The 27,920-nt window shown below is 39.4% G+C and overlaps 1 pseudogene across 1 annotated transcript; it reads right to left on the bottom strand.

Annotated features, from left to right (window-relative positions):
• Window positions 1-10,523: 10,523 nt before the first annotated feature.
• LOC307051294 (ADP-ribosylation factor-like protein 16) lies at window positions 10,524-22,368 on the bottom strand (annotated as a pseudogene). Its single transcript has 4 exons — window positions 22,309-22,368; window positions 18,039-18,061; window positions 11,580-11,646; window positions 10,524-10,983 (listed from the first exon to the last, which is right to left on the bottom strand). The product of its transcript is annotated as an ADP-ribosylation factor-like protein 16 (transcript).
• Window positions 22,369-27,920: the final 5,552 nt, after the last annotated feature.

Consider the following 27,920-nt stretch of genomic DNA (forward strand, 5'->3'; position numbering starts at 1 on the left):
GGGTAAGGACATAGGAGGGGGTGGCTCCGGTGCCCCAGGCCCTGCCTGTCCCCCAAACTGACGCCCTGACCGTTTCAGACCACTCTTCACTCCTTTGCAGGGTGTGCAGAGGCATACAGCTTGGGAAGCTCTGGTGTCAGACTGGCGGTGTAGCCAGGGCACGGTGTGGAGGAGATGGGACACAGGAAAATGTGCTAAGTGTCACCCTGGCAGGACTCTGGGAGAGAGCAGACTGGAGGCCAGAGTGGGGGATTCTGCCACATGTGAAAACCACATCCAGACCCACAGAGCTGGATGGAAAGAGAAAAAGAACAAAGTGGGCTGGGTAGACAAGGGTTTAATAAGAAAAACTCTAAAAGCATCACCAACTATAATTCTGCATATTTCTAGCCCCAGTTATATGCCCATTTTATGGGAGGACCCTGTGCCAGGGAGCTGAGAAGCAGCTTCATCCAACCCACAAACACCTACCCTGTGCCAAACACCCTCTTCAGAAACAAAGCAGGATGTACACCCAGGGCCAGGAAGTATTCCCACAGGCTTCCCGCATCGCCTGGGGGTTCCTATAAGCCCTATCTTGGCCCAAGGGCCTGCTTTTCAGCAATGGCACCTTCCCTCTTTCCTTCACATTATCTGCTTGTCCAAGTCTGAGCTTGGCCAATTCACCTACAGCAGTAGTATCTGAGGGGCAGCCCACGAATGAGCTCATCTTTGGAGTTTCCACAGATTCCAGGAGGGCTTTTGTCTGTTCTTTTGCAACCACATGAACATAAAGTGCATGAATGTCTGAAAAATATGTTTGGGTGCATCTGTGCCCCTCTGGGCAAGGCACAGATTTGGGACACTTTATACTAGAAGATGCTCTGATCTAAGAAACGATATGTTTCTGCATGGCTAAAAAATGAATTATCTGTGTGCACTGAAGACCCCTTTTTAATCCTTAATTATTATCATTAAACACAAGTGTAAGTGCTCTGGAATTTCATACCAGGATGGGATCTGTGAACTAGCACTTCAATTTCCCCGAAGGGTTGGCTGAAGGCAGCAGGAAGCAGGCCCACTGAGACTTGGGCATAACCACAGAGCACTCCTTTGAGAGAAATTATTTGAAATGATTTTAGCAACAACTGGTTGGATATTGAAACTGTGTAAACCCTGTGGTTACAGGCATTGGTGTTCTTCTGGTTCCATAGGTTTAGCTAGGTGACTCGTTGACCAAGGTCACCATAGTCATCCTTGCAAAACCACTAAAGGGAATTCCCCAAATTTTCCTAACCTACTGGGCATCCTTTAAAGGCACAAAATAAAAGCTGTTGAAATAGGATCTTCAACTTCTTGTATAATCACTTCACTCATGCAATAAACCAAAGCTGGGGCTATTTGCATTGCTTATGGCACTATTCTGCTTCAAGTCCATGTTTTTGCCAAACCTGCCATGTCATGCTTGCATTGGACTCCTGCTTTAGGCTTAAGTCTGTGCTAGATTCTGTGGGAGTTTCAGAAAAATAGAGTTCCTACCATGGAGGAGCTTATATAGTCTAAGAACAAAACAAACGTTGTCTGGAGCAGTATAGGAAAAGGGTCAGAAGCACCAGATTCATGTCAGGCAGATTGGGTTCAAATTCCTGTTCCCCCACTTTCAGGTTGTCTGAACCTGGGTGCCAGATGTTATCTCCTGAGTCTCTATTTTCTCCACCACAAACTGAGGCTAATAATAACTACCTTGAAGGGTAGCTATGAGAATTGAAGTAGTGCTCAAAATGCATTTAGAGCAGAGCCTGATTCCATGGGGGGGGGGGCCTCACTACATGGGAGCAAAGATGATGACAATGAAGATGAAACAACAGTAAACAATAGAGTAATTAGAAGCAAAATAATAAAATTTAGACTATAGACTGATAGGAATTTGGAAAAGGGAGAGCCCGTTGGGGTTGAAGCAATCAAAAATGTTTTATGGTAAAGATGGACCAAAGTTGAGCCTGAAAGGATATGTAGAATTCAGAGGGGAGAGGTTAAAAGAGTCGACACTCCAACTGAGCAAAACAACTATAGCTAATAAAGACTTTCAAAGTGGTCAGCATGACATGTTGTGGTATTCCAGTCAAGGCTTCCAATTTCAATACATGACTTTGTTGTGTGATTAAGGCAATCCAGATAGCTCCCAAGAATATGTGCCATTGGAGAGGCATCCATACTTAATTTCCTAGTGGCCTCTCCTAATTGTTTGATTCTATTATATTTCCAGGGGTAACACCCTCCAATATTGTAAGCAATACACTTTAAAATTGAAGGATACAGACGGGATTAAGTTTGCTAATCCACTGACTTTAAACTAGGGAGATTATCATGGATTATCTAGGTGGGCCTGATGTAATTACAAAAGTTCTTACGTATGAAAGAGGGAGGCAGAAGAGGAGGTCAGAGTGTTGTAATGTGAGAAAGACTCAACTCACCATGGCTGACTTTAAAGATGGAGGAAGGGACCCATGTGCCAAGTGATGGGAATGGATTCTAGAAGGATTTTAGAAGCTAGAAAAGGCAAGAAAACTGATCCTCTCCTAGAGTCTCCAGAAAGAAGGCTGACAACATTGTGATTTGAGCCTAATGAGACCCTGCTGGACAGCTGGCCTCCAGAACTTTAAAATAATAAATTTGTGTTGTTTTAAGCCACCAAGTTTTGGTAATTTGTTACAGCAGTGATAGAAAATTAATACATCGGGGAAAGCTTATTGATGCAGATAGTACAAATCTTCATTGCATGTTTAAATTTCAGCTACCATATTTAAATTTCTAAGAGCTCTTTCTCATACCAAGAAGTTTTTTGTTTCAAACCATCCTATTCTTGCTTTATCTATATAATAAAAACCAGACAAAGGGAATACTATCTTTAATTTATTATAAAGAAAATAACTCTCAATCTAGAATTCTATATGCAGTTAAAATACCTTTTAGCATTCAGGGTGAAGCAAACATTTTTGGCAGATACTGGTGGTGTTTACCATTCACAGACCCTGTAAAGTTTAATGAGAATTACTAATAGATATACTTTTGAATGAAGGAAATTGAGCACAGAAGCAAATAATGAAGTGCAAATAATGATGGTAATTTTTTTTAAATGGTCAACATGTGGAAAAATCAGAATAATCATTAATTGTTTAAAACCACAAAAATAATAACAACTAACTTTGGAGGTATAGCTAGAAAGTGGTATGGAAATAGTGGACAACAATATCATGTAATTCAGAACATAAGTGGTTAAAGCTTTCTAAGAACTCTTATATTATTTGGGAGGAGGGTAGAAGTGTTGATTAATTTGAGACTAAGTCAAGTATTCATATTAAAATGTGCAGATAATACTTAAAGGAATAGAACATTACAGTAGTGACAGATCTTCTAATAGTTTTTTGCATCCACCCCTGCCTCAAATGTGCGGTAGTTATTAGACATGCCACTAGGTCTTGTTACTTAATGTATAATAAAGAAATTCATATATTACTGTATTGTTTTTAAAAATTCTTGATAACTAAATTTCTATACAGTTGGCTTCCTTTGTAATCCTATGTAGATTATTTTATGCATTGAAAACAACCTTCTGAGAAGGGGTCCATAGGCTTCCTCAGACTATATAGCGCAATTCATGGCACAAAAATTTACAGAACACTTACATTAGAGCCTTCCATTAGCCTTTTTCATCCAAGCTGCTATCAGAAAAGTAGGGATTCTTTCTTTTTTTGCCTTATAAAATTGTAAAGCTTCAATGGCTTAAATCCACAATCACAGAGACTGGCTACTAAAAGAAATAAGAGGGCTTCCCTGGTGGCGCAGTGGTTGAGAGTCTGCCTGCCAATGCAGGGGACACGGATTCGTGCCCCAGTCCGGGAAGATCCCACATGCCACGGAGCGGCTGCACCCGTGAGACATGGCCGCTGGGCCTGCGCGTCCAGAGCCTGTGCTCCGCAGCGGGAGAGGCCACAACAGTAAGAGGCCCGCGTACCGCAAAAAAAAAATAATAATAAATAAAATAAATAAATAAAAGAAATAAGAGAGGACTCCTCATATAAGCAATATCACACAATATTTTTTACATATATCTATATATATATATTATATATAAAACTGACTCACTTTGCTGTACTGCAGAAAGTAACACAGCATTATAAATCAAGTATCCTCCAACTAAAAAAAATAAGAAAGAAAAAAAAAATAAGAAAGGATTTCTCTGGTCAGATTGAGATATCTGCCATGAGTTGTACATATTGTAGATTTTAAATCAAGATATGCTCATTATCTGAGCCCTAAGCATAATTAGGCTAATGCTTCTTTATTTGTCAAATGGAGAAAATCATAACCATATTGTGTCAGAAAATTCAGAGCACACAGTCTTAAAACTTATTTTTTTTCTCATCTTATCCAAGATTATATTATCACGTAGAGAACTTTAGGGTAATGACTGTAAATGATTTAAAATATGGGCTTTAGATTAAATAGATGAGGACTTGAATCCTGGACTCACTACTTACTAGTTCTGGCTGGTTGGGATGTTATTTTTCAATTCTATCAATGCTCAGTTTTCTCATCTTTAAAATAGTGATAATAAAAATTGCATCACAATTTTGTTAGGCAAATTAAAGGAGACTGTATATGTAAAGCACGCAACACATTACTTGGCTCATAAATACTATTTCGTGTATTCATGCAAATTTTGCATTCAAACTAAATAGATATGCAACAAGCTAGTCATGCGTATCTGGGAATAAGTGACCTAACACTAGGTGAATCACAGCTAAATAACATTAAGACATTATCCTCCCATTTTTGTTTATTTTCTTCTATTCCTCTGATGGAGTTTAAGTCCTACTAGTGGATTGATATATGAACATCTTAACTTCTGTTTCTGATTGGTTTTATCATGTTGAATAATGGAGGTTATTTATCTAGTCTATAGAAATGAAGTTGTAAACGTGTTTCTACTTTACCACCCCACTACCTCCATCACCTTGATAGAGTGCTGAAAGCTTCTTCTGAAATGATTTACTTGGTTTTAGGCAGTTTGATAGTCACCAGAAACACACTCATTTTCATTTCAAGTTCAGAGGAAATTGTGTCTCTGCTTTGATCCTTTTTTGACTTCATAGATTTAGACAGCCGTTAGGTTAGCCTTTTTATGGTGCAGATGAAGAAGCTAGGACCATGTCAAGCACAGCTTAATTAGCTTTACATCTGTTGTCACAAACAATACATTCAATTCAGTAAGACACGAAACCTGGTGGTCTACCCCCAAAACAACAAAAAAGCCTTCTTTATTAAAAAAAATTTTTTTTAAACATCTTTATTGGAGTATAATTGCTTTGCAATAGTATGTTAGTTTCTACTTTAACAAAGTGAATCAGCTATACATATACATACATCCCCATATCTCCTCCCTCTTGCGTCTCCCTCCCACCCTCCCTATCCCACCCCTCTACGTCGTCACAAAGCACCGAGCTGATCTCCCTGTGCTATGTGGCTGCTTCCCACTAGCTATCTATTTTACATTTGAGAGTGTATATATGTCCATGGCACTCTCTCACTTCGTCCCAGCTTACCCTTCCCCCTCCCCGTGTCCTCAAGTCCATTCTCTATGTCTGCGTAAAAAGCCTTCTTTAGATCTACCTTTCATGAAGTAGGCATTAAGGAATAATTTCAAGAGGAGTCTCCAAGTAGACAATGACCATTAGTTTAATAGAAAATTGTACTATCTGCCAGTGATGGACATTAATAACCTTAAAATTGGAACGATCCTGAGAGAAGGTAGAACAACTCCTATTTTTTTTAAAATGAAGAACAGGATTTATTTGATCAAGAAAGAAGAAATCATGTGTTCCCCCTACTTCATACTTTTCCTCTAAGTTATTTTCCATTTGGTGTCAATTGTAGATACTCTATTAATTAAATTTCTACTCAAAGACAATTACCAGATGCTATAATTTTCTGATGAGCTCTCAGTAAAAGGAGAACCAGACAGTCGTGAGATTCTGGTCCTTTATTGGTTGGGGCTGTCAGTAGAAGGGAAGTGTAGTATTTACTATTTAAAGTATTTATGTTTGAAAATGTACCTCATATTTCTTAATGAAAAATGACAATAAGCCCTGTAATAAATACTGACATAGATAAACGAGAGAGGTTGCAGAATTATTTTAAGAGATCAGTGCTTTAGACAAAAAGACAGGCAAATAGACACCTCAAGGTCCTTTTTTTTTGAGCATCTGTGATTTAGTAAATAAATGTCAGAGAAAAAGTGTTGCAGCTTAATACATACAGCAGAGGCGTTAGCATCTTACTTAGGCTTCCTCCTGTCACCTGATACACTATGTAAAAGCCAGATAAATATTATCCTGTAGTTGTAGAAACAAGAACGAACAGCATGCTTGGGATATCACTTCATAGTCCTCATGGGGATATTGGGTCACCATTGCACTGCCTCTCAATCATTTTTTCCTTCTGAATCATTTCAATTCAATTTATGAAAATCACACATGCATGCAATCTGAAGCAGTGTGCAGCTTTTCACTGTTAAAGCCTTTCCTTGGCAGGGGAGAGACAGCTGCTGATAGTGGCTTTCCAGACAGCTATTAAGCAGCCTTCAACAGCAGGAGGAAATCAAGTTGAGGAACTAAGTGAGACCAATGACTTCAAGTGTAGAAATTGAAAGGAATTCAGCAGAGTGATAAGACGCTAACTCTGGGTGGCAATGGAAGTCCATGGGCTGCATTTGATTCTAAGCAGGACTGGTGATTCTGAAGAACACTGAAGAGCAATCTATTGCAACTGACCTCAGTAAATCCCCTTTCTTTTATTTAGTTCCCCATGTCTCACAAAGCTGAATTCTTACTCTATTGAAAACTGAGAAAATTCATAATTCAAAGACTGGCCACAGAAAAGGAGATGCACTGCAGTTAGAGGCACCATTATGGTGAGTGGTAGTAGCAATCAATAGAAGGCAAATATAGAAGGTCATGCTCTATGGAGAAATTAGTTCCCTAATAGCTCATTTTTTGATGTTTTCTATGCATTTTCTGCACCATAATGACTTTAGGCTAGTAAAGTGATCCTTGATCTTATTCCTCGCTGAGGAGCCCCGGCTATGGAGGCAACTGGCTTCCATCCCAGTTCTTCCACTGATTAAACTTGAATAAACTCTCAAAGCCTTAGTTTTCTCATCTGTAAAAGGAGGATAATAAGGTTATATCTATTTAATTAGCTAATCCCCTGGGAGGTGCTTAACACGGTCCTGTGTCATTTATAAACATTCACTATATGTTTACTATTATTATAAGTGCTGCTTTGGTGGTGATTATGCCATGCAAAGGAGCAGTAAGAATCAATAATATTTCAGCAGCTATTATGTTTCAGACAGTGAGCTAAGAATTTTACATGCATTGTTGTTAGCTCCCTTCAGAACTCATGGCAAAATACAGCAAAACTGTGTTGAGGGGCTGAGATCCGAGAAAGTCGATCTCCTGCAATTGGTTAGATGCAGTGAATAACCAATGAAATGCAGAAAACTTGCCCATTTTAGAATTACTTTAGGAGCCCATAAAAGGAAAGCTGTTAGAGATGCAACTCTTCCTACCAGGGGCCAAGAATAGAATAGGACTACTCAAAAAGGCACAGTTTTATCTTAGAGTTTCAAAAAACAACAGCAATTTTTAAATGTGAAATATCAGATTAAGGCATTTTAAATTGGAGAAAATCCAACTTTGAAAGTTGTAGGTTTGTCAACAGACCTTGGATTTCTGAAGAATTGCTAGACCAGATGATGAAACTCATTAATTATCAGTTTCTCAAACACCTGGGTGTTCATAAAGCACAAAAGAAAAAGTACATGCAGCTCAGTTGAATCTCATTCTTCCTCTGTTCAAGTCATCGTAGCAGTATTTAAGCACACAATCAAGACTCAATCTAAATAAGAGTTAAAAGTCTTTCAGATGCACGTTGGAAAGGTGCTGACCTTTTTTTTAAAAAATGTTGTTTAAATATTCTTATAAGAAAAAGGGGGAAAGAAATGAGAAAAATACTGCCTTGACAAGATTTTTCCATATAGCCCATTAATTATAGGGTTTTATTAGGGGTAACAGATTCCATTTTTTTAATGTAAATATCAGTGAGAGACGTGTCAGTTTTTGTACCTTATTGGTCATGACTTCTTTTAGAAAAGGTTTTAATATAATTGTGAAACCAGACAGAACTAAGAAAATGGGAAAGTTGAAACTTTTAGGGAAGGTAAAATTGGGTTGGGTTCATCTGTGAGGAGTGAAAATGTTATATAGGGACATTGAGAGTCCAGAAATTGTAAAAACATAACTTTATAGGACGTAGGGAAAAGTTTCAGGAAAACAAACAAACAAACGAGTTAAAATGAGCCAAAAAGAAATTTATCAACTTGCAAATTCTATGTAACAATAACACTAGTAACCAGGTAAGTTCCTTGCAAAACTATCTTTTTGGGTAAGCACATCACGAATGATGTGATCTATCATGTGAGTAAGAAACAAATTCAAGATGAAGCTAGGGCTTCCCTGGTGGCGCAGTGGTTGAGAGTCCGCCTGCCGATGCAGGGGACATGGGTTCGTGCCCCGGTCCGGGAGGATCCCACATGTCGCGGAGTGGCTGGGCCCATGAGCCATGGCCGCTGAACCTGCGTGTCTGGAGCCTGTGCTCTGCAATGGGAGAGGCCACAACAGTGAGAGGCCTGCGTACTGCAAAAAAAATAAAAAAGATGAAGCTAAATGTAAGCATCTTCTGGGCATTCCTTCACCAGCCTGCACCTTGCTCCAGGGAGCTGGGCTAATGCCATTGGTAAAGGGGGTTTAGGTGGCGTAACTCAATGGTTTCCAGCCAGGGCTGCCAAGGTAGACTGAGATTGGCATACACAAGAAATTGTGAGAAGCTGCTAGTTATGAGATATTACTGATTCTTTATTTTTAAAGTAAAGAACATAGATAATATATTAAGTTAACGTGATTGTACAAGATTCAAATAATACAAAAATATGCAGTATATATTCCTCACCTCCTACCTCAAACTTAACTCCCTTTCCTGAACATACATGCGAGTTCACAGCTTCGTGTTTTCCTTTTTGATTCCTGAGATTTAGGTAAGGCTTTTTCCACCCAAAGAAAAATAAATTCTCTTATACTTTCTTCTAAAACTTTTATAATTTTATTTGTAAAACTAGGTTTTAATCCATACGTGATATATTTTTATATATGGTGTGAGGGAGAACTTTCTTTTTGAACAATTGATAGCCAATTGTTCCAACATAAGTTATAGAATGGCTTGTCTTTTCTCCCATGATGAGAAAGGTCACGTTGATCATTGAAGTAATAATCATAGTTGGGCCTGTTATTGGACTTTATTTTGTTCTGTTGGCCTACTTACCTATTTATGTGCCCTTACCTATGACTCATAGTTATTATAATTTTATCATATGTTTTCCCTCTGTAAGGCAAGTTCCCTTCATTGCTACTTTTTAGGGGAAACACATATTCTTGTATACCTCTATCAGATGAAATCAAGAAGCACCTTCAAGTTTTATTTTCTAGAAACTCTCATGGAGTTTTTATTAATTTTTTAGATTACTCATGGCAAAGCTGATATTTTATGATTGCTTATTCTCATCGAGTAATGTGGATTTTCCCCAATACATTCAAGCCTAATTTTTATGCTCTAAAGTATTATAGATTTCATTGAGTAGGTGTGCTTTTTTTTTTTTTCTTACCAGACTACAGCAGGTTTAATAGTGGCCCCAAAAGATATGTCCAAGTTGTAACCCCCAGAACATGCAAAGGTGACCTTCTTTGGAAAAAAGATCTTTGCACATGTAACTGTGGATCTTGAGATGAGATCACCTTGGATTTAGGGTGGGCCCTACATCCACCTTATAAAAAGAGAAGACCACGTGAAGACAGAGGCAGAGATTCAAGTCCTGCAAGCCACAAGCCAATGACACCAAGTGGCACCAGCAGCCACTAGAAGCAGGGAACGGATTCTCCCTCAGAGCCTCCACACTTCTGGCTTCCAGCACCGTGAACATAAGTTTATGCTGCTGCAAGCCACCATTTGTGGCGATTTGTTACAGAGGCCCTAGGACACAAACGCACTAAGCAATAGGTGTTTTCCCACAAGCTTCCTTATACTGTCACGGTATCAGAAACTCAACAGGTCGGAACTTGTGTCAGAGCTGAGAGAGCAGCCCTCCTGGGGGGAGGGGAACAAATCCCCTAGAACCATCCCAGGACGGTGTAGGACACAAGCCACCCGGCAGGCCTGTCCTCCTCTCCCAGCGCTGGAGCCAGAGGGCAGATGTCAGGAGTTTCTATAACCTGGGTGCCTCAGTTTACCCATCACTGCAACTCAGCATGGAACCCGATCTTCTAGGGCTTACTCTGCCCTTATAAAGGCAACAGATGGCCAGAGGCCAAGCAGTGCTGCTTCTGCCTTCTTGCCACAGAGCAGGCCAGCCATGCTTCTCCGCCCTGCAGTCAACCATTTGTTCTGTGGATGTCCTGGAGCCAGAGCAGCACTTCTGACAAGCCAGTGCCTTTCCGGGCACTGATTTCTACGTGGTGATATTCCTCTTGGAGCAAGCAATGAGGTCCGGGAGCCTGATTAATGACTTCATCTCTTCTATGGTCATGTAACAGGGCAGGTCAATTTTATGGAAGAGAATCAGAACCGATGCTTCTTCAAGTTGTTCTGCCGAAAGGAGACCCAGGAGCCGCACACAGGATGCAGAGAGCTGGGTGGGGTTAGAGGCGTCCACCATGAACAGGAGAGAATGACAGTTTCCATAGTAACTGGACCAGATGCGGCCCATGCACCACCCCCCAGCTCCCGGATGGTGATCTTTCTCTGAGCCACCATGTCCATTAGGTTGGTACCCACTGTGGGCCACGTCGGCGGAGGATCGCCCAGGTTGCCCTCCCCATCCTGGGAGTTCAGCTGTGTAAGGCAGTCAAGGTCTCCGTAGTGAGGTGGATGGACCTAGAGTCTGTCACACAGAGTGAAGTAAGTCAGAAAGAGAAAAACAAATACCGTATGCTAACACATATATATGGAATCTAAAAATAAAAGAAAAAGTTCTGAAGAACCTAGTGGCAGGGCAGGAATAAAGACTCAGACATAGAGAATGGACTTGAGGACACGGGGAGGGGGAAGGGTAAGCTGGGACGAAGTGAGAGAGTGGCATGGACATACATACACTACCAAATGTAAAATAGATAGCTAGTGGGAAGCAGCCGCATAGCACAGCGAGATCAGCTCGGTGCTTTGTGACTACCTAGAGGGGTGGAATAGGGAGGGTGGGAGGGAGACGCAAGAGGGAGGAGATATGGGGATGTATGTATACCTACAGCTGATTCACTTTGTTATACAGCAGAAACTAACACACCATTGTAAAGCAATTATACTCCAATGAAAGTGCTAAAAAAAAAAAAAAGTCTCCGAGCGGGGCCAGGGAGGGAGCACTGGCGGACCCCGCCCCGGGCACCCCCCGCCCTGCTCACCGCCAGCGCCCCCCGGATTCCCCTCCCCGCTACCCAGCGCAGAAGGGTCGTCTGCAAGCGTTTCACCAACAGCGTCTTCCCCAGGCCCGTGGCACCGAGCCTGCTTATTTTTTTATAATATCCTCTCCAAGGTATTTAGAAGTTCTGCTGCTATTTTAATGGAAATATCTTTATTGAATTTCTTTCATTCTATACGTGCATGATGGTTGGTTTTAAAATGTCACACCAATCAAAGTAAATGAATATTCTTAGAATTACATTGTTAATAATTCATTAGTTTACAGTAATGTATATTGTAAAACAAGAAGAAAAACAGAAACAAAGATTAAACTTTACAGAATGAAAAACAGCCTCTTGCCTCACCACTCCCAGTCCAGAAACACTGTCATGTCCCCTTTCAATGTTTGGGTTCTTAGTTTTTCTGGTACTTTCCACCATAACTTTAAGTAATAGGCTTTTGGCTTTGTTTCTTGGCTTACCAACGTTAGACACTACCTTGCATTACCTCCTGCTTTAAGGATGATATAATTCGGCCTCCTGTTTCATGTGGGAACCTGAGAGCTGGTTCATCTACTGGTGAACGCCCGCTGCTTATAACACTGACTCTGGTGGTGATTATGGCCGGCATAGCATGTCTTGCTGGGATATTCTGAGGACCCTTCCTCTGGGTGTTGCGGCTTCAGTTCTTCCTGGGATCACTGGCTACCTAGAGCACCAACTCTCCTGTGTCCTCTGCTCATTCTCATTGTTTTAGCCCAGGGGAAAATTCTACTGCTCCTACAAAGACTAACACAGATGATGATCCTTTCCATCACCCCTGGGAACCCTCCTGCTCTCTTTATTGACTGGATTTTCAATTTTGAGCATTCCCAAAGCCACTGGCCAATCAACCCTTGCAGTGTATTGGGCTATGATGCCCTCCAGTCTTGTGTCTCTGTCATTCCAATCCTGTTTGATTTATCTATTTCAGAAACTTCTTAAGATTACCTAGGATGCTAGGAAGATTATTTTCGAACAGTTCAGTTAATGAGTTTTCCTTTTAAATATATAGTTTTTTTTTCTTCATTCCAAGGTATTTGAGGAGGGAAGGGAATAGATGCGTCTACACCCAGACAGCCGTCTTAATCCAATCTTAAATAATATTTTAATATTTTTTCCCTTTACAACATGACAGCAGGAGAACCTCCAGGAGTCTCTTAAACAGCTGGGATAAGGTATCAGGAGAACTCTGATGTGTATAACCAGGACTCAGCTAAATCCCTCTGCTTCCGTTTACAGTTGTACAGCTTTCAGTGCCCTTTATTCATTGACACTAATTGGTTAGTTTAGACTTACAACTGACCATTGCTGAAAGACAAAAAGTTCAAGAACTTTGATCTTGGAACATAAAAGTTAAGGACAGACATAAAGGTAATACCAATTCTATACATTTGCATCAGTGATCTTTGCCTTATCTGTAAGTTAGAATAAACCTTTTGTAGAATATGAAGATGGCTCTACAACTTCCAAAAGACTTTTTTTTTTTTTTTTTTTTTTTTGCGGCATGTGGGCCTCTCACTGTTGTGGCCTCTCCCGTTGCGGAGCACAGGCTTAGCGGCCATGGCTCACGGGCCCAGCTGCTCCGCAGCATGTGGGATCTTCCCAGACCGGGGCACAAACCCGCGTCCCCTGCATCAGCAGGCGGACTCTCAACCACTGCGCCACCAGGGAAACCCCAAAAGACATTTTTAAAGCAAAATATATTATTGTTATATCCAGTTTAGATTTTCATTTATTGGGAATAAAGACTAGCCACATCAAAATGGGCTATATGTAAAGAAATGCTCGCCATAGCACTTTAAAACCTTCTCTCTGATATGGTATTTTAAATACAAAGCATAAACATAAACTTCCAAAATTAAAAAAAAATTCTCAGTTGATTTTGTAACAGCTATGAAAGCAAATTTTGTCTATTTTTGATTGCTAAACCATGTTAAATTTCAACCTACATTTTTGTATGTATTGTCACTAAACCAACATCATCTGTCATTTGAAAGGTTGTCTGAAATGTATTTTTTATGAAATAATTTATTTCAAGTAAATTAAATTGTGTGCCTTCACATGGTCAGTGTGAAAATTTGCAATTCGCTCTTTTTCTTCCAGTTTTATGGAGATATAATTGACATACAGCACTGTGTAAGTTTCAGGTTTACAGCATAATTTGACTTACATAAATCATGAAATGATCATCACAATAAGTTTAGTGGACATCGATCATCTCATGTAGATACAAAATTGAAGAAATAGAAAAAAAAATTGTGTGTGATGAGAGCTCCTGGAATTTACTCTCCTAACAACTTTCAAACATAACATACATCAGTGGCCACTATATTTATCACGTTGTACATTACACCCTAGGATTTACTTACAACTGGAAGTTTGTGGTACCTTTGACTGCCTTCCTTCAGTCCCAACTGCCCTGCCTCTAGTAATCACATATCCGATCTCTTTTCCTATGAGTTTATTTGTTTTTCGGTTTTGGAGTATAATTGACCCTACAACACTATGTTAATTCCTGTTACACAACGTAGTGATTTTTTTCTGTAGATTTCAGAGTGATCACCACAATAATTCTAGTTACGAATTTTACCATACAAAAACATTACTTTGTTGTTGACTATATTCCCCATACTGTATATTTCATCCCCATGATTCATTTACTTTGCAACTGGAAAATAATCCTCAGTCTCCCTTAGCTATTGCTTTCCTCCCCCTAACCCCCTCTCCTCTGGCAACCACCTGTTTATACTCTGTATTTAAAATTCTATTTCTGTTTTATGTATGTTCATTTGTTTTGTTTTGTAGATTTCACATAAGTGAAAGCCTACAGTGTTTGTCTTTCTCTGACTTATTTCATTCAGCATAATTCCCTCTAGGTCCATCCATGTTGTTGCAAATGGCAATATTTCATTCTTTTTATGGATGAATAATATTCCAGTGTACATATATACAACATCTTCTTTATCCATTTGTCTATTGGTGTGCACTTTGGTTGCTTCCATATCTTGGCTATTGTAAATAATGCTGCAGTGAACATAGGGGTGCATATATCCTTTCTAATTAGTGTTTTTGTTTTTTTCATATAAATACCCAGGAGTGGAAATGTTGGATCATATGGTAATTCTATTTTTAATTTTTTTAGGAATTTCCATACTGTTTTGTATAGTGGCTGCACCAATTTACATTCCCACCAACAGTACATGAGGGTTCAGTTCCCTTTTCTTCACATCCACTTCAACACTTGTTATTTGTTGTCTTTTTGATGCTAGCCATTCTGACAGGTATGAGGTGATATCTTATTGTGGCTTTGATTTGCATTTCCCTGGTTATTAGTGATGTTGAGTATCTTTCCATGTGCCTGTTGGCTACCTGTATGTCTTCTTTGGAAAAATGTCTATTCAGATTCTCTGCCATTTTCTAATAGAGTTGTTTTTGTTTTTTGACGTTCAGTTGTATGAGTTCTTTGTATATTTTGGATATTAGCCACTTATCAGATATATTGTTTGCAAATATCTTCTCCTATTCAGTAGGTGATCTTTGTTTTGTTGATAGCAATTTGCTTTCATAGAATATGGCTATTACTAAAAATTACAGTAAAGTGAAATTTATTTTTTCAGTTATACTTCTGTCTACATCTAAAGTAAAAGATCTTATATCTTTTAATCATATATATTAAGTAAAAGATTTTTCTTAATACCATTTCTTATTCAATACCCTGCAAAAATGATGAAAAGACTAAAAAATGCTAAGAGGGTTCAGAACATTAGATGTTGCCATGAATGTGATTCTTAAGTCAAAAAAGTTGAGAAATGACTCTTTAAAGTAACCCTCAGGAGTATCTTCTACACTAGAGGAGAATAATGAAATTCCATTAGCGATTGTCGTTTGGAGGGGGATCCTCATTACAATGATTTTACTTACTTTATTTTTTTTGACATTTAAATTAATCCCACTGGTAAGTACTTTAAAAAATTCACATAAGCTCCTAAATATCTAGCTATGATCAGTCTAAACTGACTGGAAAACACACATAAAATAATAATCAATGACTCAGCATTGACCCAGAAAATATAAAGTTATGTTTAAGTTGTTTTGATGAAAATTTATTGAATTTTACCAACAATTATGGCTGGTATCTATGAGTTTTTTCTTCTGAACAAGTTTGTTAATTTAGTAAAATGCGTCCAACATAGTTATGCGGTATTGGTTAGGATAAATTTCTCCCTTTCTGATTACCATAGCCTAGTAACATCATGTAGATACACTTTGTGTTGGTGCAAATTCCATAATGATAATGTAAGAGAGAGAAATAATGTCCTAAAAACAATGCATTAGTCATTCAGGAAATGGAATCCCAGGTGAGGCAACTTTTTTTCGAAATGGGTAGATTGTGACTAAGAGTTTGAAAGTTGGTCTTATGGAGAGCAGTAGCATTTTCTTTTTCTCTATATTTGCAGGGCAGATGACAGTCACATGTGCTAAACACTTCACTGAGCATACCCAAGGTGGTTTGCAATTGCAAGCATGTTCATTATATTTCCATCTATTTCTATGGCATTCCAGGAAGCATATCAGAATTTAAATGGGTAAGAGTCCTCCTGGATTTTATTACAGGGAGAATTTTAACCAATTCTTATACATAAGAGAAGAAAATTTTAAAAAATATTTTATCACTTCAACTATTATTAATTAGAATAACAATATATAATAAACGTAACAAACCACCATCACACATCAGTATGCTGAGATGCCAGAACTGAGAACCAGCATCCTAGGATACCACAAAGTATGCCTTTTAAGATTTGAGATACTTGATGTTTATTTTTTCAGGGCTGCTGTTCAAAGTGCCAAAACTAGGTGGCTTAAAGAACAGAGCTGTATTGTCTCACAGTTCTGGAGGAGGTCCAAAATCAAGGTGTTGGCAGGGTTGCTTCTTTCTGGAGGGCTCTGAGGGACAGATCTGCTCTAGGCCTCTCTTGGGGTTGTAGATGGTCTTCTCCCTGTGTCTTTTCACAGCATTTGTCCCTCTATGCATGTCTGTCTTTGTGTACAAGTTTCCCCTTTTTATAAAGACACCAGTAATTGGATTAGGACCCATCCTAATGACTTCATTTTAACTTGATTACCTGTCTCCCAATAAGGCCACATCCTAATGTTCTGGGCATTATGACTCCAACATATCATTTTTAGGATGATCAACCCATAACATTTGGAGCCAAAAAAATGCTTGGAATAATAAAATTAGTCTCTGAGAAGATGGCAACATCTTGACTACATAGCTGCTTGCATCTCCCAACTAGCACCAACCAAGCAAGAGGATGAAGAAGCTTGCACAAGGAACAATTCTCACAGTGAGTAGCTGACATAACACACACAATCTCCAATTATGAAAGATCTAGAAATAAATATGGGAATTGGGAGTGAGAAAGTTGGTTTGGGGAAAGACGTTGAAATGACTTCAAACCTTAATCGATTTGATAAATGTAGGGAATTTCCTTAAGTTATTTTTCGATGCCAGGCTCCCTTCAACCCAGGACCTCTCAGTACCCATTCCTCCCCAGACTGCCCCCAAAAGTGTAAATGCTAGCTGCACCTGTGTTTGCGTATTTATAACTGCCATTCTTGTAATCTTCACAGTTATTCATAATGAAAAATAGTTTTCATTCACATGTTTTTTTCCCATGCATTTTCTCTTCACGCTCTAAAACTGGGTGAAGAGAAAATTTTGATTAAAAATAATATAAAATACAGTACATCAAACATAGAAGCTGGTAAATTCAGAAGATTATAGGTTCTAAATATAAGAATACTTCCTTTTGGAAAATACTCTAACACTATTTCTTTTCAAGGATTGCACACACATACACTTTTTTTTTAAATGGAGGTAGCAAGGCTGTAGCTTGACTTGATGTCCAGGAGTGGCTATACAATTTGTGGGACCCAGTGTAAAATGAAAATACAAGGCCCCTCGTTCACAAATTCTTAAGAATGGAAATATCAAAACAGTAGAGCATTAAACCAAGTGCAGGCCCTTCGAAGCATGGGGTCCTCCCTAAGCTCTTCTACCCAAAGAATAATTTCACTTCGGTAGACTTTTCTCATTATATAATATAGACGATTATCTTAGAATTTAGGGAGGGACTAACTAATTATTAGATAACTTAATGAAAAATTTGAAGCTTACATGAAGGGCAGGATGTGACCTCACGTTTGCACTCTTATCAGCGACTTTACTCTTGCTCACTGTTTCCTTGTTCTCTCTTGCCTGCTCTTTTTTCTGTCCTCTTATCTCCCTTCCCCCATCTAGCCACAGCAAGGAGTGGAAGCATGATCTCATGGGTCTGTGTACTTATGAGAGCATTGGTTTGTATTTCATTTTACTTTCTAAAGAATTTGAGTCAATAAAAAAGAATAAACTCTGTATAGCAGTTCACAGAAATGGGTTTGACATACGTTATGAGCTTTGCTTTAGTCACCTTAAAGAATTTAGACAAAAACAATGTTTCATGAATAATAATTGTGTCTTTGTACAAGTTAAGTGGGACTTGTTAGTGGGATGGAGATAGGAGGCCAAATGGCGTGGATGATTTTTTGTTTAAATTTACACTTATTTTGTTAACGTCATGATGTTGGGTCACATAGACATGCAGAGATTTGACCTCTAGAATTCCTTGAGAACTTGTTAAGGTAAAAGCAAACCTCTTGGGTCACAGTCAGCCAGTCTGTCACTGTATCTATTTGCTCTGGGGTCTTCTCTAAGCTGCAGCTCTTATTGGCAGCTGTCCCAAGGGTATTGGGAAAAGACTCTGCCCTTTCCATGGTGTCACTTTCCTGTGGGATTGTACCTATTTAGCAGACGTGGAATAGCCCTGGAGAGGTAGATAAAGAGGTGTGGGGAAAAAAAGATTGATGTATATAGTAACTGAATTTTAATAAGACTATTCAATATGAGATATTTGTATTTGTATGATTTAAGAGTACTCGCATATATGGGTTCAGAAAAGTAAACTAATCTGATTTTGTTTATATTTCCGGTGATATGAATGAGAATTTCTTTCAAATGTTTACTCTCTGGGGCTGCGTTACTATAAAGTGTGTGTCTTGGGGAGGGGAGCAGGGAAGAGACTTCTTGCAAAGAGGGGATGTGGAGGTCCCTCTGTTCTCTCTCAAGCTCCGGGTGGTTCCCAGGTGACAGGCACATCTTGAGGATCAGGAATTCGTGACTTCTGTGTCCCTGCTGCAGCATCATCTTCTAACACAGACTACGCTGGGCTTTAACTTCCTCATCCAACAAATGAAAAAAGTGCTACTTGTCTTGCATGGATCAAATGACAGTATGTAGATGAAAGCAATAAATCATCATCTATGTCATAAATACAAATAATGGAATCTTTTTGCATGTAGCTATATCAAATATTGATAACAACATATAGTACATACCCTAATGGGAAGGTAAGTAGTAAAATATTTTCTGATTTTCTGCCAATTTTGGCCCAAGACCTCCGGTACCCTTTCATCCATCAGGCTGCCCTAAGAGCTAAAAATGATAGAAGCATCACCATTCCCACATTTATAACTGCCAATCCTGTTGCCTTCAGGATGTGAAACACAATTATACCATGTAAGGTTCACAGTCCTGACTAATTCCATCCCCTCCGAAATCACTGCAAAACATTATTTTATCCTTTTTTTAAATTTAAATTTTTATTTTGTATTAGAGTTGATTTACAATGCTGTGTAGCTACTGAGAAGAGGGCAGCACTTGTCTCTGGTACCATGGCTTGAAGCCTGGGTCCTGAGGAGGTGGGGAATGGGAGAATGGTGCTGTGATAGATACTGAAAGGATTGTTTCCACCAAACCCTCTGGAAGGGCATTTAGAGCAATGTTTTCCACTCATGTTCTGAAGTTTAACACCAAAGCTGGAGGAGAGATTCTTTTGTTTTCACATGGAACACAGATTGGATTTAGTCCCTGAAGGACGCCAGCCTTCTCAGCCTTGTCTGCCATCAAGATGACTTCCCAATTTCAGTAGCAGCCAAAACCTGTGGCACAAACGGCCAGAGGCTGGTGGGAGCATGCAGTGGACCCAACGTCCAGCAGCAGCAGACAAGGCCAAAGGGGCGTAAGGCAAGAGGGGACTGTGGGAGGGCCCAGGCCACACGGCCACTGCCAGGCCTTGTCCTTGGCCATGTGAGGATTCAGGGGCTCTCCCAGAAATGCCCTAATGATACCCTGATGCACGTGGAAGTCCCATGGGAGTGGATGGGAACATCCGCTGAGGTGGAGTTTCTTTCTTTTAGGGTCATAGCATTTCCAACCCCTAGGCTTGTGAAACCTGAGGAAGCATGGGTTGTACCCATGTTGTCATTCAGTGAATTAGAGTCCCTTCACGATTGAAGGGACTCTCCTTTAGTAAATGAGGGTACTTAAGCGAGTTGCTCTTCCACTTTTAGGCTATTAGTGGGAGTTATTTGGCATGAGGAAGGGCATTGCCCTGTATGTTTCTTTCTGACATCATTTATCCTGTTTTCTCCCGCCAACTTCTGTTCTGTACATGCATCAAAAGAACAATACAAAATGGTCATATATACCTTTTGCCCGTTATTTGAAACTAATGTTTCTAACAATCATCACAAGTTGCACATTAACATTTTCTCAAAATATGACTCTGATGAAACTTGTTTTCTTTTGAAATACTCAACCCACTGATAGAGCTTTGAGTGTTTTGGGATAAAAATAGACAAAAAGATGTTTTTCATCTATGTTTTGGGAGCATTTAGGAGACACCTACGCCCAAGAACTTGGGAATAGGGGAAAGAAGACTGCCTTTGGGATATTAAACTAGTAAAGCCCACACAACCACTTCTGAGAACCAACCCAAGAATTTGTCTGCAATCATGTATCTGTATAACTTAGACTCCAGTCAGAATGAGTAGGAAATTTCTCAGGGCTCAGGGATCCGGGGCTACAACAGGAATGTAATTTAATAAGCAGCAACCTAGCCAATTGTGTCAAACCCCATTTGGGGAAGACAGCAAACAGCTCTCTAGCTTCCTGAATGTTTAGACAGCCTTGGGCTTAAAATTCTCATTTAATTCTTCCAACATCCTGGTTAGGCAGGCATTATCATACCCATTTTACAGATGAAGAAACAAGAGGCTCTGAGAGATTATTTCACTCCCCCAAGTTGCTTTTTCTAAGTGACAGATCCAGAATTTTGATTCAAGTCTGTCTGAATCAGAGAACCTGGGTTACCAAATGTTAAGGCTATCTGTATCAGAATCCCCTAAACAAGAATTCTGGGTCACCCCCGTTATAATTCATTTGATCTTGGGGTAGAAAGGACATGGGAGATTAAAGAATTTAACTCTTCAAAGCTCAGTAAGACATTCTGCTGCTCATTCAAGCTTGGGAACCACTAACCCACAGATTGAAAATATAAACTGTACCCATTCAAGCACGATTTAGGTGAGTAGTACATGTCCAGCCTGGAAGGGGTCTACATTTGCAACAGATATGAACATTTATAGAGGTGTAAATTATGATACCCCAACACTACGAAACACTCCTGCTCAATAATGAATTCCCTTTGTTCTGGTTTTGGTTCACCAAACGTTATGAAAATGTGACTTCCCAAGTAGTTTGTCTTCCAGGAAAGAGTACTGACCTGCCACTCCAAACATTTCAGCACTCTTATTGAGTTAATCCAGCAGTCTCTCTGAGTGTGGTTATTGTGAATTCCCAATATTCACACAATCTGTGTGACAAAAGATCAGCCTGTAATGTTGAGAGCCAGACCCTGGACCTCAATGCATCCAAAAAAGCAAATGCCACCTTGAATGTGTATCTGAGGGCAGCCCTGCTCTCTGAGGGCACGGGCAGGCTTTCCACTTATCCCTGCCACTGTTGGTGTTAGAATTTGGTGGGGAGAAAGGTCATCCACCCTACTGCAAACAAATGAACATAAAGAAATGTTTACAAATTGGTAAACACTCAGTAAACTGGATAGCCTTCACTCAAATAAGTACAGTGCAGTTGATTAATTTGCTGAGTACTAAAATGCAGTCTTATCTTACTTAGCCTGGCTCCCTGAGTTATCCCCATTCTGACAAGAGTCCTGGATAGGGAGACACAGGCTTACAGAAAAGTTCTTAGTTAATTGTCATAGATGGACGGTCACACAGAGTGTGATTTTGTTAGTGTTTTGCTAATTTAAGTCTAAAATGACTATATTACTTTCTCTATCTTTAAGTTATTGGGCATGGGGTATCTCACCATTGCCTCATATACTAAAAAAAGGTATGTTAATGATTTGAGAATATTTGCCGTAACACTAAGAGGTGAAGTCCTACCAACATTAAGTTTTGTGGAAATTTTAACAATATTAAATTGTAGTTGATAAATGGACTAGAAGGGTAATTGTTAGAAACTGTAGTTATGGGTAATATTTATCAGGGCTAATGACAAGAACTTTATTCTTGCCTGTCTTTGGTGGAATCGCTTAGGTATGTTTTGGTGTTGAAAACAACAATAACCAAAATCTCAAAACCATGTTAAGTGTTCGCAAGTGTGGAAAACCATCAGATCCTTCAGGCAAAGCAAATGTTTCATGGGCAAAGAAGAAACCAATTACATAGTATTTTCAAGAGGTGGTTTCAACTACATACAGAAAGTCGGGATGAGCAGAAGATGCGCAGGCAGCTATTTCTTTTCTTGACGCACCTGCTCAGAAGCTTCCCGGGCAACGCGCACATGGGAGGCCAGCTTTGGCCCATGATCCATCCTTGCATTCCTCCCTTAGAGCAAGGTCTTAGGAGCCAGGGTTGTGGAGTTGGTGGGGATGAAGGGGCAGGGTTGGAAGGGAGAGGGAAGCTGAGCATTGCCGACTGTCATCGGGACCTAGGGTGACTGCCAAGGACCAAATCACCTGAGATTTTCCCATTTGAATGAGGATTTGGGGGGGATTGGAAGTGTTTTTACTATGTGCTTACCTTCTGCCTTTTTAAAAGAAATCCGTGTAGCTTATAAATTTTTTTTTTTTTTTTTTTTTTTGTGGTACACGGGCCTCTCACTGTTGTGGCCTCTCCCGTTGCGGCGCACAGGCTCCGGACGTGCAGGCTCAGTAGCCATGGCTCACGGGCCCAGCTGCTCCACAGCATGTGGGATCTTCCCGGACCGGGGCACGAACCCGTGTCCCTTGCATCGGCAGGCAGACTCTCAACCACTGCGCCACCAGGGAAGCCCTAGAATTTTTAAAATATATTTCCAGAAAGGAGAAGCTATGATGCACATTACTTATAGAGCATTAGGATACAATCTCTAGACTCGCATTGTATGGATGAACATTCTCTCATTAGTCTAATAAAATGCAGAACATCCAGTAAAGATTTTTTAACTCAGTTTTCCTGATGAACGATATTCTTTTAGTATCACCAAGTTCAAGAAGCATGATATAAAAAAGTGTTGGCAAACTACTGCTGAGAGGTCTAGATCTAACCTGTGGCCTACCTTTGTAAATAAAGTTTTATTAGAACACAGCCATGCCTATTTGTTCAATATTGTCTGTGTGGCTGCTTTGTTGCTACAGTGGCAGAGCTGTGAGAAAGACTGTATGACCCACAACAGTCTGAAGTATTTACTATTTGGCCCTTTATAGAGAACATTAAGTCCTTAATATGAAGAAATGATTTTTAAAAATGGAGGTATGAAATACACCTTCTCCACAAAATCCCACACATTCTTTCTTATCCCTTTTGCCATAAAGCTGAAAATAGTATAGCAAGAAATTGTTGCTAGCACTGAAACCTAGGGGGCTCAGAAGAAATGCCACACTAATGCAAGGAAGAATTTTAAGATTGTGATGACCAGTTTGGTTCTTTTAATTAATTTGTTTCATGGTAATTTACAAGGTTGAAGGATTCAAAAATGCTTCACGCTAGTTTTATGGAACACATTTTGAACTCTTAGCTTTACATCCAGTGTTTATTATTTCTGAGAAAGTGTTGAGGAAATTGTAATAAGGGAACATTCAGGGGATAAAGAAGACACTGGTTAGAAATTGTTCAACTCAGATATCTGTATTCCCATGTCCATAGCAGCAATATTCACAATAGTCAAGACATAGAAACAGCCTAAGTGTCTGTCAATGGATGAGTGGATAAAGAAGATGTGGGGTATATATATAATGGCATATTATTCAGCCTTAAAAAAGGAAATCCTGTCATTTGCAACAACTTGGATGAAACTGGAGGACATTATGCTGAGTGAAATAAGCCAGACAGAGAAAGATAAAATACTGCATGGTATCACTTATATGTGGAATTTTAAAAAAAAGTCAACTTACATAAATAGAGTGGAAAAGTGGTTGTCAGGGGCTGGAGGTGGTGAAAATAGGGAGAGGTTTGTAAAGGGCACAAACTTTCAGTTATGAAATGAATAAGGTCTGAGAATCTAATCTATACTATGGAGCGCATCATTGATAATACTGTATTATATAATTGAAATTTGCTAAAAGAGTAGAACTTAAATGCTTCTCTCTCTCTCACACACACACACACATACAAAAGGTAAATATGTGAGGTGATGGATGTGTTAATTAACTAGATGGGGGAATCCTTTCACAATGTATATGTATATAAAATTATACTGTACACTTTAAATATCTTACAATTTTATTTGTCAATTATATCTCATTAAAGCTGACAGTGGAGGAAATTGTTCAACTGATTTTAAAGAAATAAGATTCAAATTCTTATTCCACAAATGTAAGTACTTCACCTTAAGAATTTAAAAAATAGATTTTTCCTGGTTAATTTGGACCCTTCTGTTCTTGATTTAGACTTTAAATGACACCAAAGTAACAGGAGAAAAAATCGCTTTAATAATGTGCAGAGTTTCATTCATTCAACAAAGGTACACTGAGTATCGACGATGCAGCAGGCCCTGTCCTGGGCACATGAGCTGTAACTTCATGGCAGAGACAGTCCCCTGTGAAAAGTGGAAATGCACCTGCCCCATCTGACTGGGAGATGCTCAGGAATTAGCCATGATCTGCAAAGGGATGGCCTGTCAACACACTTTCCTGCTTGTAAGCTCAGACATCTACCACTCAGAAAGATTTTTAAGAGGATCTGTGAGTTAATGTTTACCAACTGCTTTAATATCCTAGTATTAAAAAGGGCACATCAGAAAGAAGTGGCCGTGCTGGAATTTGGAGGGCATTCAAAAATCCAGCCTGGCAAGTCTCATGGTTTGTTTTCAACATTTACTTAACCTCCTTCTGCTATCAAGAAACCCGAGAGTGCTCTGAGGAAGTTTATATCGAAGGAAATGAAGAAAATGTACATTGTTTTTGAGTTGTTTTGTTAAGGCTTCTGGATAGCAAGAGTGTGTGTTTTATAATTATGAACGTTTGCCAGCCTGTAGAGATGTGTAGGTATAATTATTTGAGCCAACCAAGATGGGATATCATGCAGAGCCTCCTTAGAAAAGTAAATATTGTTAGAACACTTGAAATAATCTTAAGTCTGTCCTTGAAATAGCTATAAATGAACTTGGCCTCTGTTCAACATAGGCCAGTGAAGAGAACATGCCCCGGGGGAAATGTTTTTGTCCACTCTGGAATGGCCAGCTGTCACTGAGTGCACAGAATTGCCGGATCTGTGGGGATAAGCAAACAGTTCTGTTTTCTTCGCAGAAACTCATTTCCCTGTGCTTCATATCAACAATTGTGAGCTATATTTACAAAGGGGTTTGTATGCAAAAGAAGCACCCACTAGGGCAGGGGCAAGTATTTACACCAGTGTGTCTTGGGAGCCGCCCCCGCCCAAACTTGCTTTTTATAGAACCAGGTGATAACACATTTCAAAGTACTGATTTGAGAGGCAAGTGTTTACTGGCACAAAATGTTCTTTAATTAGTATTTATCTCAGAGCCAGGGTGACATAAGTTGCTAATTATGCTGATACAAGAACAGATTGAGATATTCTTGTATGTAAAAGAGAGAGGGGTAATAGGCACGCCTTTTGGATTTGGAGTATATGTGGCTTAAGTTGACCCTAAATTAGCTTGGATCCTGTCTGGCCTGCATTTAAAATAGCCTTTCTAGTAGTTAAGGAGACTGTGCTAGCTTTGGTCTTGAACAGTAGGAATTTCAAATTGTATGCTACATATCACCTCTGAGCTTCATAAAGTTTTGTTTGTTTGCTTGTTTTTTATAAAAGTTGTTTTTTATCCCAACCTTGATTAATGGAAATTTTTACACATCTCTCAGGAGCTGATTATCTCTATAAGTGCTAAAATAAGTAATTTTTTAAATAAAAAATTTTGAGAAATATCTTTTATTTCTACCAGAGTTCAAATAATATTTCATTAGAAATCTCCCTTGTATATTAAATGACTTAAAATATCTGCACTGCGGGCTTCCCTGGTGGCGCAGTGGTTGAGAGTCCGCCTGCCGATGCAGGGGACACAGGTTCGTGCCCCGGTCCGGGAGGATCCCACATGCCGCGGAGCGGCTGGGCCCGTGAGCCATGGCCGCTGAGCCTGCGCATCTGGAGCTTGTGCTCCGCAACGGGAGAGGCCACAACAGTGAGAGGCCCCTGTACTGCAAAAAAAAAGCCCCAAAAAGCAAAAAAAAAAATCTGCATTGCTTATAACAGAGTCTGTTACATACTAAGAACTCAATTAGCTATATATACACTTTTTTCAGATATATAAAGGAGGATTATTTATAATACGGTTTTTAATAAAGGAGAGTCTAGACCACATTGTCAGTTTCTCATCACCAATAATCATAACTAATGCTTGCATACCATTTGTTATGTTCTCTTCCCTATTCTACACACTTACCGTATAGTAATTCATTTAATTCTCAGGCAGTCCTGTGAGGTGGGTACCAGTAGTACCCCCATTTGCTCTGATGGGGCCTTGGAGGTACTGAGTGTCAGGGAATGCCTGGGCTCACTAACTAGTAAGCAGCACAGCTGAGATAGGAACCCAGAGTGTCTGGGTCCAGAGTCTGTGCACTTTGTATTTTGTCCTTCCAGTCAATGTATTCAGGTACTAGAGTAAAGCCATGCCCTGTAAATTCTCTCTTTTCCAGCACTCTGTTAAACACTTCTTATTGCTACTTTGATATGATTATGGGAGGTGTTTATTATGGTGACTCCACAGTAAGATCCTGAATTCCATTTGAATCAATAACAGGCTGTGTAATATTTACTGTGATATTCACATTTGAGAGGGTAATCAATAGAGAGCACGATAGAATTGATTTATTAAATGTTTTATAAACTAGGACTCTCTACCCCTTTCGGCATGCCAGATCGTGCTGATACGTTAGGAGAATAGGATAGTTGGGAAGCTCACTTTCAGACAGTTTTAACCTCACAAGGAACACGTCAGAGTTGATGACTGCTGACGAGGAATCTCGCTGGCCTCAGTAGTACTGCATGTTTATTTTCAGAACAGTCTGATCATTGGTGTATTTCTGGAATCTTCTCATAAAAGAATTCTTTTCCTACTCATTTCTCTCCTATTAAGGACGTTTCTGTTTAACTTCTAAAAACTTAGGTGACTGAGACCTGTAACATGTCCACTGATTATTTGGAAGTACGTAACAGATTTTTGTTTGCCATGTTTGCACTGTCTGCACTGTCTATGCATTTTATATTCTTCTCTGCCAACTTCAGAACAGAGTATAGGCCCCAAAACAACACTCATCCAGCCAATTTTTATGATTTGGAGATAAAACTATCATTTAACAGCAAAGGAGAAAGCTTTCACATTATTTGGTTATTTCTATTTGTAGTTTACTTCAATTACAAGATTTACTTACAAAGCACCTCAGGGTCAAGTCTCTTTGTGCACAAAACGAGGTATGTGCTAGCCATACAATACCAGACTAAGTTGATCTGATTTCTCAATTTTATATTATTATGGTGGTAGATTAAAATGTTCTAAAAAGGGCAATGAAATGTTATATAGGCTGTGGGAAAGGATTATGTTAGGATTCTTAATTACCACTAATTTTAATAGTATTGTCCTTTTCTGAGTTTAGGATAGACATCTAATCTACACTGCAGATTCATATGCATGGATCTTGGGCCACAAGCTTTTATTTATAAGAACAATTAACATTTCAGTTTCTATTTTTAGCCATAATCCCACTGGACTGGCAGGAGTTTTAGACCAAAAGTTCTTTTCATGGATTTCCTCACCTTCATTCCTACTCGAGCACCAACCTGGACACCATGGACAGCCGTTTTATATTAGGGGTCTTCTATTTCCAGTAGTGCTAAGGGGGAGCCCAAGCAGCCCCTCACCTCAAACTT

This window comes from Hyperoodon ampullatus (assembly GCF_949752795.1).
Source record: "Hyperoodon ampullatus genome assembly, chromosome: 4".
In the NCBI taxonomy this organism is placed as follows: domain Eukaryota; kingdom Metazoa; phylum Chordata; class Mammalia; order Artiodactyla; family Ziphiidae; genus Hyperoodon; species Hyperoodon ampullatus.